Here is a 13551-nt window from a genome sequence, read left to right as displayed (position 1 = left end):
ATATGGTATAAAAAAGCAGGAGCAACAAAAGAAAAATAGATATATTGTATTTCATTAAAATTAAAACCTTTTGTGCATCAAAGGGCATTATCAAAGTGAAAAGAAAATCTGTAAAATGGGAGAAAGTATTTGCAAATTACACATTCCTATAAGCATTTATTATCCAGAAGATGTAAAGAACTCCTGCAACTCAACAACAAACAAGCAACCTAAATTTTAAAAATGACATAGGATTTCCATAGACATTTTTCAAGGAAGATACAGAAACGACCCATAAGCACATGATAAAACCTTAGTATCATTAATCATTAGTGAAATGCAAGTTGAAAGCATAATGGTGTATCTCTACACATTCTAGGATGTCCATTTTTTTAAAAAAAAGGAAAATGACCAGTGTTGGTGAGGATTTGGAGAAATAGGGATGCTCATTCATTACTGGTGGGAGTGTAAAATGGTGCAGCTGCTGTGGAAAAAAAGGTGGGTGGTTCCTCAAATAGGTAAACATACAATTATTTTATGATCCAGCAATTTCACTCCCAAGTAATCAGCAAAAAAAAAAAAAAATGTAAACAATGACAGATACTTGTATGCCAGTGTTCATTGTAGCATTATTCAAAAAAGCCAAAATGTAGAAACCGATGTTCATCAGCAAATGAATGGTTAAACAAAATGTAGTATACACATACAATGGAATATAATTCAACCATAGAAAGAATGCATTTCTGATTGATACATGCTACAGCATGATGAAGCTTAAAAACAATTTGCCAAGTGAAGTAAGCCAGACACAAAAGGACAAATATTTTATGATTCTACTGCTATGAAATCTCTAGAATGGGCAAATTGATAGAGATAGAAAGTAAATTTGTGGTTGCCAAAGACTAGGGGGAGAAGGCAATGGGGTGTTACTAATTAAATGGGTATGGAGTTTCTGCTTGGAGTGATGGAAAAGTTTTGAAAATAGATAGTGGTGCTGGTTGTACAGTATTGTGAATATTACTAATACCACAGAATGGTACACTTAAAAATTATAGCCCAAATGCCTTTCAAAAGGTTATTGGATAGGCAAACTGGTACATCTATACAATGGAATACTACTCAACAGTAATAGTAAACTATTTGATACACACAACACTTAGAACGATCTCGAAAAGCATTATGCTAAGCGAGAGAAGTCCATCTCAAATGGTCACATACTGTGTTATTCCATTTATGTAACTATTCATGAAGTGACAAAATCATACTGATTAAAAAGATATTGTTAGGTTCCAAAGGTTAGAGTTGGAGGGAGAGTTTGACTATAAAAGAGGAGCAACCGGAACTATCTTTGTGATGTTGATGAAATGAAACACTTCTTTATCATGATTGTGATGATGGTTACACAAATATATATACATGGTAACATCTCATAGACATGTATGCCATAAGAAAGTACATATAGGAATGTGAAATCAGAATAAGATCTGTAAGTGAATTGATGGTATGGTGCTGTTGTGGATTTTCTGATTTTGTAACACACCAAGATTATGTGCCATGGTTATATTTTGAGGAAGCTGGGTGAAGGGTACAGGTGAACTCTCTGTATTATTTTTGCAATTTCCTGCGAGTCTTAAATTATTTCAAGATAAATAATATATGAATATAAGAAAGGAGGCAAGATTGCAAAGTGTTTGATAAAATACACTTTATGATGCTATTCAGCAAAGAGTAGGTAATGTCTTTGTCAAGGAAAGCAATGATAACTTGGACCTATAAATACCTACACAAGTTATTGCAACACTGTTTACTTCAGGAAATGAAGCTCTAATTGCATTGACTATATTGTGCATAAAATGATTTTTGAAATGCGTACTACTATCTAATGGGGAGAGTGATAAGAAAAAACTGGTCTAACATAATTAAATTTCATTTTTAGTTTCATATGAACAATTATTAGCCAAAATTCAGAATCCATCTAGTTTTCACATTTTGTTTTCAAAATGACTATTAACAAAAAAATCCACGGTAGACAACTTGGAAAATGACAGCAACATCAGAAGCCTGTTTGAGGCTAGATGGATGCCTTACCCATTGTGAAGGGCTTTGACACTTGGCCTGCTCCCTTCCTGTCTCTCTTTCATTGGCATCCATTCCTGAAAAAATGCTGCCAATCAGAACCAACTATTACCTGGCATATGGGAGGCAAAAGCTCTGTTGTAGAGACTCACACAACTGACATCTGGGCAAGGGTGTTGCATGGATTGTTTTTCCCATGGAAGGGTGGTGCCAGTAAATTACTAAGAGACTTCTACAAATATTTCCTTGGGTATTGTCTCCTGGTCAATAATCACATAACATTTAGTAGATTTTTAAAATACAGAGACAACCAAGGAAGGCCATTTTCAATGTAGGCAGTAGTCTGAAGCAGCTCTATGACTCAGATCCAGCCTCTCTTATCTGCAGACTGAGGCTAGTACTGCCTGCCCAGGGACCCACTCAGTGACTCAGTGGGAGCCTTCCCAAGGACCTGAAAGAAGCCACCCCCGTGTGTAACCAAACTAGACTTTCAGTGTATGGGCCCTGAAGTGGACCCTAATCCCAGCACCAGCCCTACTGACCAAGATCCTGAAAGCAGTCAAGTTCACCTAAAGACCACACAGGATTCATGCCCTCTTGAGTCCCTTGTAGCTGGCCTACCAACTATAGACCCTGCTTTATATTTGTGGCAAAAGGCATTGGGTTTCCATCTGTAGCAGTGATAGGATGTTTCCTGTTTACAATAACTTTCTGTAATAATGAATAGTAATAGGATTTAACACAGTGGTTTTAAGCTACCAGAGGCCTGAATGAGTTTGGGAACATTCTGTACAATCAGGCAGAAGAAGGCCTTTAGAAAGTTCTGCTGAGGACAGGTCCAGGCAAGGTGATTGCCAGTGGGCTTCTGTCCTGGTCATCATGCCCTATTTACCTGCTTGTCACTCCCTACTCATAACTCCTGGTGCTGCCAGGCCCTCTGAATATTGTCGCCACATCCCGCAAGAGAGAAGCTGATGAAATTTGACTCTTGAAATGCACAGATTTCTTGGAGATCCCTGGGAGGTCAATCATGAGAGTTAACTTGGGATTTTCCCCTCATTAGGGTTCAAAATTTAAAGTCCATGCTCACAGGCAGTAAGATGACAGAGATAAATGACATAGTCACCCCGTTTCAGATGTTAAAATGTCTAGGTAAGTTAGGGATGATTTGAGACCACACAATCTTTTGACACAAAATAGAAGTCCCAGGCCAGAGGGAGACATTTTGTCGCTATATTATGATCATATAATTGAGTACTAATGCAGTCTCATTTTATTTTGGACTTTTTCTTACATTTATATCTTACTCATAAGGGCATTTTGAATTTCCAAGCATATAAGAATTTTTAGTTAGCTTTTTATCATTGACTTCTAACACAATCACATGATCAGAAACATGCTATGTGATTTTATTCCTCTGAAATATATTGAGATTTGCTTTATGAACAAAATAAGTAGGGTTAATTTTTGTAAATGTACCCTGTGTGCTTAAAATTAATGTATCTCCAGCATTTGTTCCCAAGATACAAAGATGATAGATGGATGGATATACGGATATGATGGAGATGGTTTGCTATTAGGATATTCTACATCCAACTAATGTTTTGTGGCTTATTATATGAATTGGAAAGAAGGGTGTGAAGCCTCTGACTCTGCTTGTGTATTACATCTTGTCATCATTTGTTTTTTAGGTTTTGCAGCCAAGACTGACCATGGGGAACCTTGGGAGCTCAGGAAGGAAAGAGGCCCAGAAGCAGGGACAGGGAGCTGGATTGGGGAGGATCAGAAATCAGATGACCTGTGGTTGGGATGGTGCGTGAGGGGCTCAGGTCAGGGAGGGGGCGTTGGAAGAATGGCGGCCTCACATGGGGTGACTGCTGTGAAGCACCAGATGCGGGTGCCAGGGATTGGTGGAAAGCGAGTACAGAGCATGGCAGTTGCTAAGGCAGTGCCTAGACAGGAGAAGGTTTGGGGAAAACCAGATCCCTGGTGTCCCTCCAACTGCTCCTAGCATCCCACTCACCTACCCCATGCATCCTGCTGCTTTGCTGACCTACTCATCCACTGACCTGTGACTGAGCCTCCTGTCAATGCTTGATAACTTGGTTTGATCCTGATACTTTCCCAGACTCCCTTCTCCTCCTTTACCTCCTCCTCCTCCTCCTCCCAGGTGCCCAACAGCCCCCTTCCCTCCTCTCCCTTTCCCTCTCCTTCCCTTCCCAACTGCCATTCATTCCCCATCCCCATCCCCTTCCCTGCCCATGGCCCTAACTCACCCCCACCTCCTTCCTGGCTGCCTCGGGGCAAGCTGAGAAGTTCAGGACATGGGGGTGCTGTGGCGGCTCTTTTGGCTCCTCCTACTAGGTGTCCTAGCTACTGATCTGCCCATGTGAGTAGACCTGCCATGGTTTCTTCCTTGTCATTGGCTGTGTCACGCTGTGGTTTCCATCACAGTGTTTCATGGGGTCTTTGATGGGACTCAGTCCTCTCTGTAGACAGAGGACCTCAGGGCAGGTGTCCTGAGCAGATGTCTGGCCGGGCTTTGCCCACACCTGTGCCATCAAGGTCAGCTTGATCCAAACACAGGAAAGGTTGACGGAATGGAAACTTGAAAATAACTTAATAGAATCAAAAAAGGAGGATTTATTAACATACTAAAACCATTGACTTGTATAATTTTGTGGTGGGAATTTTATGGTATGTGATTGTATATCAATAAATGTGTTTTTGGAAACATAAAGAACTCTTATTTACAAGGAGTCATAGGCATTAGACTCCTATTAAACACAGCCCTGAAAGCTAGTCTGTTAAAAGTGAAATGTCGGCCAGGCACAGTGGCTCATGCCTGTAACCTCAGCACTGGGGAGGCTGAGGTGGGCGGATCACTTCAACCCAAGAGTTGGAGACCAGCCTGGGCAACATAGCAAAACCCCTTCTCTACAAAAACATACCAAAATATTAGCTGGGCGTGGTGGCTCGCGTCTGTAGTCCCAGTCGGGAAGTTGAGGTGGGAGGATCACTGGAGCCCCGGAAGCAGAGTTTGCAGTGAGCCGAGATCGCCCCACTGCACTTCAGCCTGGGTAACAGAGCAAGATCTTGCTTAAAAAAAAAAAAAAAAAAAAATTAAAAAGTGAAATGCCATTTGAGTTTTTTGTCATCTGGTTTGATGTCTTTTTAGGAACTTTTGAGTCATCTCTTCCTTCTGCTCTTAGAAACTGTCCCTAGAGAGTCTGTGTCCAATCACTGTGATGGGAGCCCCGAGAAGCCCATCATGTGAAAATAAATGGCTGCACCCTTCTGGAATGTTTATAATGGAGAAGTCACTAGGGGTAATATGACCAGGATATGAATGAGTACTATATTGTCCTTTGTTTTGTAAAATGTGTCTTGTTTAGATCATTGATTTGCCCAAAGCAGAAAGTCTTTAAAGTCCTTAGGATTAGCCAAATATAAAGAAATGACAGGTATATACTTTGAAAGGTTTTACACTCAAATTATAAAACCTCATCACCATTACCCCTGCCCCCCACCCCCCGAGTGGGGGGAGAGAGAGACAGAGAGAGAGAGAGATAAAGAAGAGAAGAGAAGAGAAAAGAAGCTAAAAGCACCTTAGAGAGATGAGAATATTTGTTCTGACTGGCATGTATCATCTGTCCTTTTTATCCCTCCATCCTACCATCCTCCCTCCGAACTACTGATCTGTATTTTATAGTATTTCATGTGATAGAATTATGCAAGGTATGTGTTGTTCTGGATTCTGCAAGCCAGAAGAATCATTTTAACATTGATTCATATTGTTTTAAATATCAATAGCTTGTTTTTTTTTTCATTGATGAGTAAAATTCCTTTGTATGGATATACAACAGAGTGTTTATCCTCCACCTTGGAAAGAGATATGAAGCTTGTTTTTCCCATTTGGTCTTTGCTTTCTAAACATAAACCCAGAAAGTAGCACCTCTGCAAGATCTCCCTGTGTATCCTTGCATTTTGCAGCTCCGTGATGAATTGGGAAAAATTCCAATTGACATTGTGTCTAAAATTGTCCAAACGTATAGAACATGAATAATAATTATTTTAGAACTCTTGTTTAAAAGAAAAATTACAGACATGAGACAAGTGATTTTGCCAATTAGCACCAACATTTTATTATGAAAATGTTCACATATACTGTATTGACTTGTTAACATTTTAATAAACATGATTTAACATATATCTATGTTGTCTGTTTCCACCCTTCCATACCTCTATCCATCCATCAGTCCATATTATTTCAGATATATTGTCAATTGAATTGCAAGCATCAATATACTTCCTGCTGAATAGTTTAGCTGACTATAATTCAATATTTTCTTATAAATTTTTATTTTAATAAAAGTTACACAGACCAAAACATAAAAATGTTAATTGTAAGTTTACTAACTTTGAAAAGTACATATACCATCATAACCCAAACCCCTTTCAAGATCTACAATATTATGTCACTCTAGAAAGTAAATTCTCTCTCTTCCCAGTCAATTCCTTTCTCACCATAGGTTAATTTTACCTATTCTGGAATTTCATATATATATATATATATATATATATATATATATAGATGCATGCATGTCATATGACTCTTTTGTGTCTGCCTTATTCTGTTCAGCACAGTGTTTCTGAAATTATTCACGTTGTTTCACGGATCAATAATTCATTCCTTTTCATTTCTGACTCAGAATATGTTGAGTCCAACCTGTTGAATGTCTCTCTCTAGTTAATTCACCATTTTGAAAGAAACATTTAAAATTAAAATGTTGAGTTTTCAAGAACTTACAGTTAAGTTCTGAAGAATCTGTGTAGGACAGTTATCAGAAACAGTCTGAACTTACTCAGGGGAAATCTTTGTTTTCATTCATATAAGACTCTAATGGAATTAACACCAAGAATCTTAGAGAAATCCCACACTATTTGTGCCATTTTTATGATCTCCACCTTAGTTATTTTTAAGCACTAAAATTTGATACTTATTTCTGAATGAAGTTATCTCTTTATTGTATTTTTTGACTTATGATTATTTTTAAATGGTAAAGATCCACTTAATCCCAGAGAAAACTGTGATTCAGAGGGATTTTTGCACAGCATCAGGCACAGGAGAGGATAGGGCTCATAGTGAGCTAGAAACTGCATCCTACTTCAAGACACATAATTAGGTTGTTAGGTAATGCTTTGCTTTAGCTAGATTTAAACAATTTACCATATATGTATATTTCAGAACATCACGTGGTACATGGTAACATACAATATTATATGTCAATTTAAAAATAAGTAATGTTGAAGAAAAGATAAATAATTACAAAGACATCCCACATTCATGATGCCTAACAAAACTACCAGCCATGAAAGAAACACGAAACTCATAACTTCCAATCTTTCTTGAAGCAGTGAAATACCCTGGTGATATCTGAGGGGATGTGGTTGCCTCTTAGGGGAGGTTTAGGGTTTCTAAGGATGATTCTTTGTGACTGAAATATTGTAATTCTCATTGAGCCTTCTCATTATTTCAAATATCATATTGTTCCAGGTAGTCAATTTTCTGCACGACTATTTTTATTTTGGGCCTGCCTTTTTTGGAATTCCTTGGAAGCCTAACATTTTTTAAAAGCAATTATATGGAAGTGCTGTTTTTATTATAACGGACAGGACCCCATTCCCCCTCACCTCCACTTTATACTTTTCCTTTCTGTACTCTGAGCTAACTCTTAAAGTCACCTCCTGCCGGGATTCTCAGCAGCATCAGCATCCCTGGAAACGAGACGCAAATTCTCAGACCTCACCCTGGACCTACTGAATCTGACAATCTGTGGGCGGGACCCAGCAACTTGTGTTTTAATAAAACTTTCAAGTGATTCAGCTGTGTGCTAAAGTTTGAGAGCCATGGACTTAGTGCAAACATTTTCATGTTTTACTGTACTCATATATACATATAAAAGCTTTAGTAAAAGGATCATATTATGTGGACTTCTGTATCTTTTCTAACTCGGTGATAGTTTGTGAACTCCTGCAAGCCATCAGACATAGCTCTAACGCGAATGAATGAATAGGTATGAGTCCAAGCCCATTCCCTGTTAATGGGCATTCACTTTGTTTCAGATTTTGGCAACCATGAACAATTATTCACCCGACATCCTTGTCCATACGTTCTTATATGTCTATACATTTTTTTTTTTTTTTTTTTTTTTTGAGACAGAGTCTCGCTCTGTCGCCCAGGCTAGAGTGCAGTGGCGCGGTCTTGGCTCACTGCAAGCTCCGCCTCCCGGGTTCACGCCATTCTCCTGCCTCAGCCTCCCGAGTAGCTGGGACCGCAGGCGCCCGCCACCACGCCTGGCTAATTTTTTGTATTTTTAATAGAGACGGGGTTTCACCATGTTAGTCAGGATGGTCTCGATCTCCTGACCTCATGATCCACCCGCCTCGGCCTCCCAAAGTGCTGGGATTACAGGCATGAGCCACCGCACCCGGCCTATACTTTAATCTCTATGGTACAGATTCCTAGGAGTGGAATTGCTGCATGAAGGGTGTACATATTTTAAATTTTAGTGGATTACTTTGCAAATGTGACCTAATAGTTGACATTTTATTCAGCTACTTTCAGAAATATTTAATGTCTAGTTCTTTATAACTGATAATTGTGAAATTGGGGATTATGTTCTCATTTTCATTGTGCAAAGTAAGATAGTATGTTAAATTTTATGTGTTAAGTTGATAGAAGGTTAGAAGGAAGAAATCTCCTTGCTTGTTTTAATCTTCCTTTTTTTGCCATGGTCCTTCATTTCTGCTGTTTCTCAAATTCTTACTAATATGAGCATCTAATCCATGGAGATTTTTTAACATCTGCAGAGGATGCATGTGTGAGACTGTGTGTGGGGGCTCTTGCTCTCTTCTATCCTTCTGATATGCTGTGCAGACATGTTACTCGTAGCGACTGACTGAGGAGAGTATAATCACTTTTTCTTTGGTGGCTGCAAATTGTGTAACTGTTTGGGCCATGGAGTTTTTTGCTTAAGTAGCTTGTTCCCAGCTGGATCTAAGCTGGGAAACCGATCATTATTGCTGCCTTCCTGAGAATTTCTACATTTGCCGTTTTCTTTTGGAGAACTATCCTTGGTGTGAGTATATGAACTTACTGTAGAGATATACTCTTAATCATAAATAAAAAGAAATTATTTAAAATAATTCATGGTTTTGGACTTCATTATGAATATTGAGTTTCACAAAAATCAGGTAAATGATTTATTAGCATGATAATTATGACAACCATTTACATTCTAAAAATTAAATAGATTGGTGTTTGTTTAAGAGAATGCAAACAGATCTTTTGGTCAAAAATAAGTTTTTTACCTTTGTGCTCTTTATCAGAAATAGATTATGAAGTGTCACCACTTAAATAGGAAATCCTTTCTAAACCTTTCTGATTTATGTTTCTATTGTATGGGTGGAAGGAAAGCTTCCGCTCTCCTCTCTAAAGGTTCACTGCAGGCATGAACTGACAATACACAGCTTAAGAGGATAAGAAAACCATACAAACTTATTAACAGGCATAAACATGAGAGCCATCCAAAATGTGAGACTGCAAGAAGGGCCAGAAGGTTAAAACTTAAACAGCACTCTCTTCACTGGGGAGTGAAGGGAGATGGAGACGTAGGCAATTTAGAGGGGCGGTAAATGATTTTTAGGGGATATGAAACAGCCCAAGCAACAAACAATTGGCCTGGGACAAAGTTCCTCTGAGATGTGAGGGAGGTGGTGACAAGTTGCAGGAAGGTGAGGGGCAGAACTGCACTTTGAACAAAGGTTGTCTTATGATGCAGATAAAGTCCCAGGTAATCTCTTGGAACTGCTCTCTGAAGAATAAATGAGAAGTATGTCTAGGCAAGGTAATGACTTAATTTTTTCTCTTCTCCAGTGATTAATCTTTCATGGTTACTTCATGAAATTCCTAGGAGGGAATTTTAAGACAATTATATTTCTTCTGGAGGAACTTCCATTAATTAGATAAAGAAACTTCAGAAAAAGCCCCTCTTAGAGATCCCAGGACGGATCAGCAATATAGTGGGTGGGAGAAGGTCAGAAGGAGACCTTGGGTTCTGAGGCTTATTTCTGAGTCCTTACAATCTCCACTAATTTGAAGCCGTGAGTATGCCAAAGCATCATATTCTGGAGTATTGTCTTCTGAGAGTCAACACTATGAAGTTATTATGTTGAACTAAATGATTATTATAATTTCATTGGATTACAAGTTTTGCTATTTCATCAAGAGCTATAAATATTTCTTAATATGATTTGATATAAAATTTGATTTTCTTTCTTCTTGTTCCAGATAAGGCCTTCAGTATATCAAGGTAAGATTTTTAGGTGTCTATTTCTTTTCTTTTCTTTTTTTTTTTTTTTGGATGGAGTCTCTCTGTCGCCTAGGCTGGAGTGCAGTGGCACGATCTTGGCTCACTGCAAGCTCTGCCTCCCGGGGTTCACACCATTCTTCTGCCTCAGCCTCCCAAGTAGCTGGGACTATAGGCACCCGCCGCCATGCCCAGCTAATTTTTTTTTTTTGTATTTTTAGTAGAGATGGGGTTTCACCGTGTTAGCCAGGATGGTCTCAATCTCCTGACCTCGTGATCCGCCCACCTCGGCCTCCCAAAGTGCTGGGATTACAGGTGTGAGCCACTGCACCCGGCCGTGTCTATTTCTTTTCAATATTTTCTCACACTAGTATTTCATGTGGGCTCAAATTCAACTGGGAGTAAATACAATGAGTCCTTATATCTGGTTGACTTCTTACTTCTTGAAAATTTTACTCTTCCTGGGTTAAAGTCTAAATGACAACATAGATGGAGTTACCATTTATTGAGATAAGAGAGTAGGAGGAGGAAGAGATCATAAGAGTAGAGAGAATAGGATGAGTTTAGCTTATCACAGAAATATTTAGGAAGCAAGTACTGATATGAATTTGAAGTGTGGCAGGAATATTTTTGCGTGACCTGGCTCTTGGAGAAATGGAAAGATGATTAAGACACTACCTGAGCCTAGAGAACAATCCAGATATTGCTGAGCAAAATGTGTATCATATTAGAGGTTTATAACTGTGTTTTGAGTGTTAGGTGAAGAGGGCCATTAATGCCAATGTAGAATATGTGGAAATGAATTTGATGTACAATGTGGGGAATGAATTCTGCACATTCTTCATAGACTGTGAAGATTACCTGTTGCTGTCTGTTGAGAGCTGTGCTGTCTGGCATATAGTAGGCCCTCAGAGGCTAGGGTTGGTTACAGTGATTACAACGTTGGTAGTATTGAGAAGAGGGACCTCAGGGCAGCAAAGCTCTTACAATGGGCAAATAGAAAAGAAGATTGCACTTTGGGGTCAGATGAGAGGATTAAATGCCTGGCAGTGGGGTCTGGAATTGTAGGCTATGTTCCAAGTGTTTTATGTTCCACCTATAGGATGGGAGCTTCCTGCATGCTGTTCATGTCTATGGTGGGTGGTGACATTCTCATCTTGGGCATGAAAGGCTTTTCTTAGAGGGCTTGTGAGTCATCCAGATCCTGGAGAGACTAAGTTGTAAACGTGAGATTGTACCTAAGCTTGTTGGATTTCATACACCACGTCACAGAAGCCCCTGCACTGGTTCTCAAGAAGGACAGCCTGCTGGGCAGCAGGAGAACACTGGAGGCTTTTGAGTAGCCAATCAGTTGATACTTCGAGTGTTCCTTCTGTGGAATTGCAAAGAGTGACTTGAAGTGGATCAAGCCTGCCAAAATGAGGGGCTTTTTTGAAGGGACCTATTTATTTGCCTTGATAATTAGAGGACAGAAGAGTTATAGATAGGATATTTGATTTTCACTGTGTTTCATCTCTGATGATGGTAAAACTGTTTGAACTGATGGAATTTTCCAAGAAGAATAGTGGCTATTGATGGAAAGCAATTAGGCAAAGACTAAATATTTCCCAATATTTGGAAAATTTTCAAATACGATTCTCATTGAAATAGGGTTGTTATTTTCATATTTCTTTTCTTAGACTCAAAAAGCAATTAACTAACTTGCTATCTTCAAGTGCAATAATAAAGCTAAAAGTTATTTTACGATCATATTACCAGATAGTGTGTGATTGCAGCTAATACATTAGGGTAATTCAATTTTATGAGGTTTTCCTAATCTTAGAGATTGTTTTTATCTCCTTTTAGTTAATTTACAACCAGTTTCTGAGAAGATTAATGTCAAGAAGGAAAAGTCAGAACTTGTAGAAGAAATATACATTTGGGAACAGAAAGTATCATTGCCTTTTCAATTTTTTAATTTTTCATGGTTTCACTTTAAATAGCTCCCACCTCCCACAATTCTGTTATTTTGGTCCTTCCTCTTTCACTTAGTGTCCTAGTTCATATGGTCTATAAACTGTCCACATTCAAAGTAAGTTTCATATATGTAAAGTATTGTTGTTTTCATTTGTGTTAGGAGTTACACACTTCAAGATAGGTTTTTCTAGCACTATAATATTTTTAAATTCTGGTTTTTATTACATATTTATATAGATCAGTGGATCAAAGAAACATCTTCAAGAAACTAAGAGGCAACACAAGATTCTCTCTGATGAAATGCTTAAGTATAAGGTAAAATCCCTTGTTTTTGCCTGGATTACGGTCTAAAAACAGAAAGAAGAGTAATGAATACTTGTTAATGATTTCATATGTTTTATTGAAGGATAACGTCAAAAACTTTGAAGGAAATAATAACATTTTGAATGATGTCATTCAAACTACATGTTCCCGGTTGCAATTGAGAGGGATCAGTATGTCAAAATTCTGAACTTGATAAGAATTTGACTGCTAAATTGTACCATGATTCAATTTGGCTTTTGAGCCTTTTTGTCCATTGGGTGAATTGAGCTCTACATTTTATCTTGCTGCCCACCACAGTAAAAGTGTGGGTGTCTGGGGGCTGAACCTTCTTCTGAACAATGATCTGGAATAAAAGTACTAATACCACAATGACTTTTTATATTAAAAGGAATAGGAAGTGTGTTTTATTTTTACAATATAGGTAATTGTCACATTATTTGGCACTGCCCTTCAAGATATACAGAAAACAGAAATTATATGAGTGATGAAGATATCTAGGCACATTGAACAGTCCCTACCCCACTTAGTGCTGAACAGAGAATATTTCAGTGTGAATTGGGGGAAGTTTTTCTTTACGTACCACTTTTTAAATATTCCATGAAGAAAAGTTCAGTTGAGCTGTTTGACTTGAACAATTTCGCATTGTCTCTACTTTCTCCTTGTCATCTACTCACTTATCCCATTATCTTGTAAGCAGGAATATCATGGGTGCCACAAAATGTTCATGCCTCATGGTGTTTCTTTGCTCTTCATTTATACATGTGCTCAACATTTCTCCTATCCTCATACTGGGCCAGCTACTTCCCCATGAAATATAGCAGTAGCTGTGGGATAGGCATGGTTG

At 38.4% G+C, this 13551-nt stretch overlaps 1 long non-coding RNA gene across 1 annotated transcript in view; it reads left to right on the top strand.

The window, feature by feature from the left end:
- Positions 1-13551, top strand: part of LOC129024863 (uncharacterized) — a 76663-nt gene that overhangs the window by 62196 nt on the left and 916 nt on the right. Inside the window, exons 2-3 of the long non-coding RNA XR_008497131.2 lie at positions 10409-10430; positions 12621-12698. This is a non-coding gene — a long non-coding RNA (uncharacterized LOC129024863). The remainder of the gene's footprint in view (positions 1-10408; positions 10431-12620; positions 12699-13551) is intronic.

Source organism: Pongo pygmaeus, chromosome X (assembly GCF_028885625.2).
Source record: "Pongo pygmaeus isolate AG05252 chromosome X, NHGRI_mPonPyg2-v2.0_pri, whole genome shotgun sequence".
NCBI lineage: Eukaryota > Metazoa > Chordata > Mammalia > Primates > Hominidae > Pongo > Pongo pygmaeus.
Note: the sequence above shows the minus strand (reverse complement) of the source record. Positions and strands in the feature narration are given on the sequence as shown.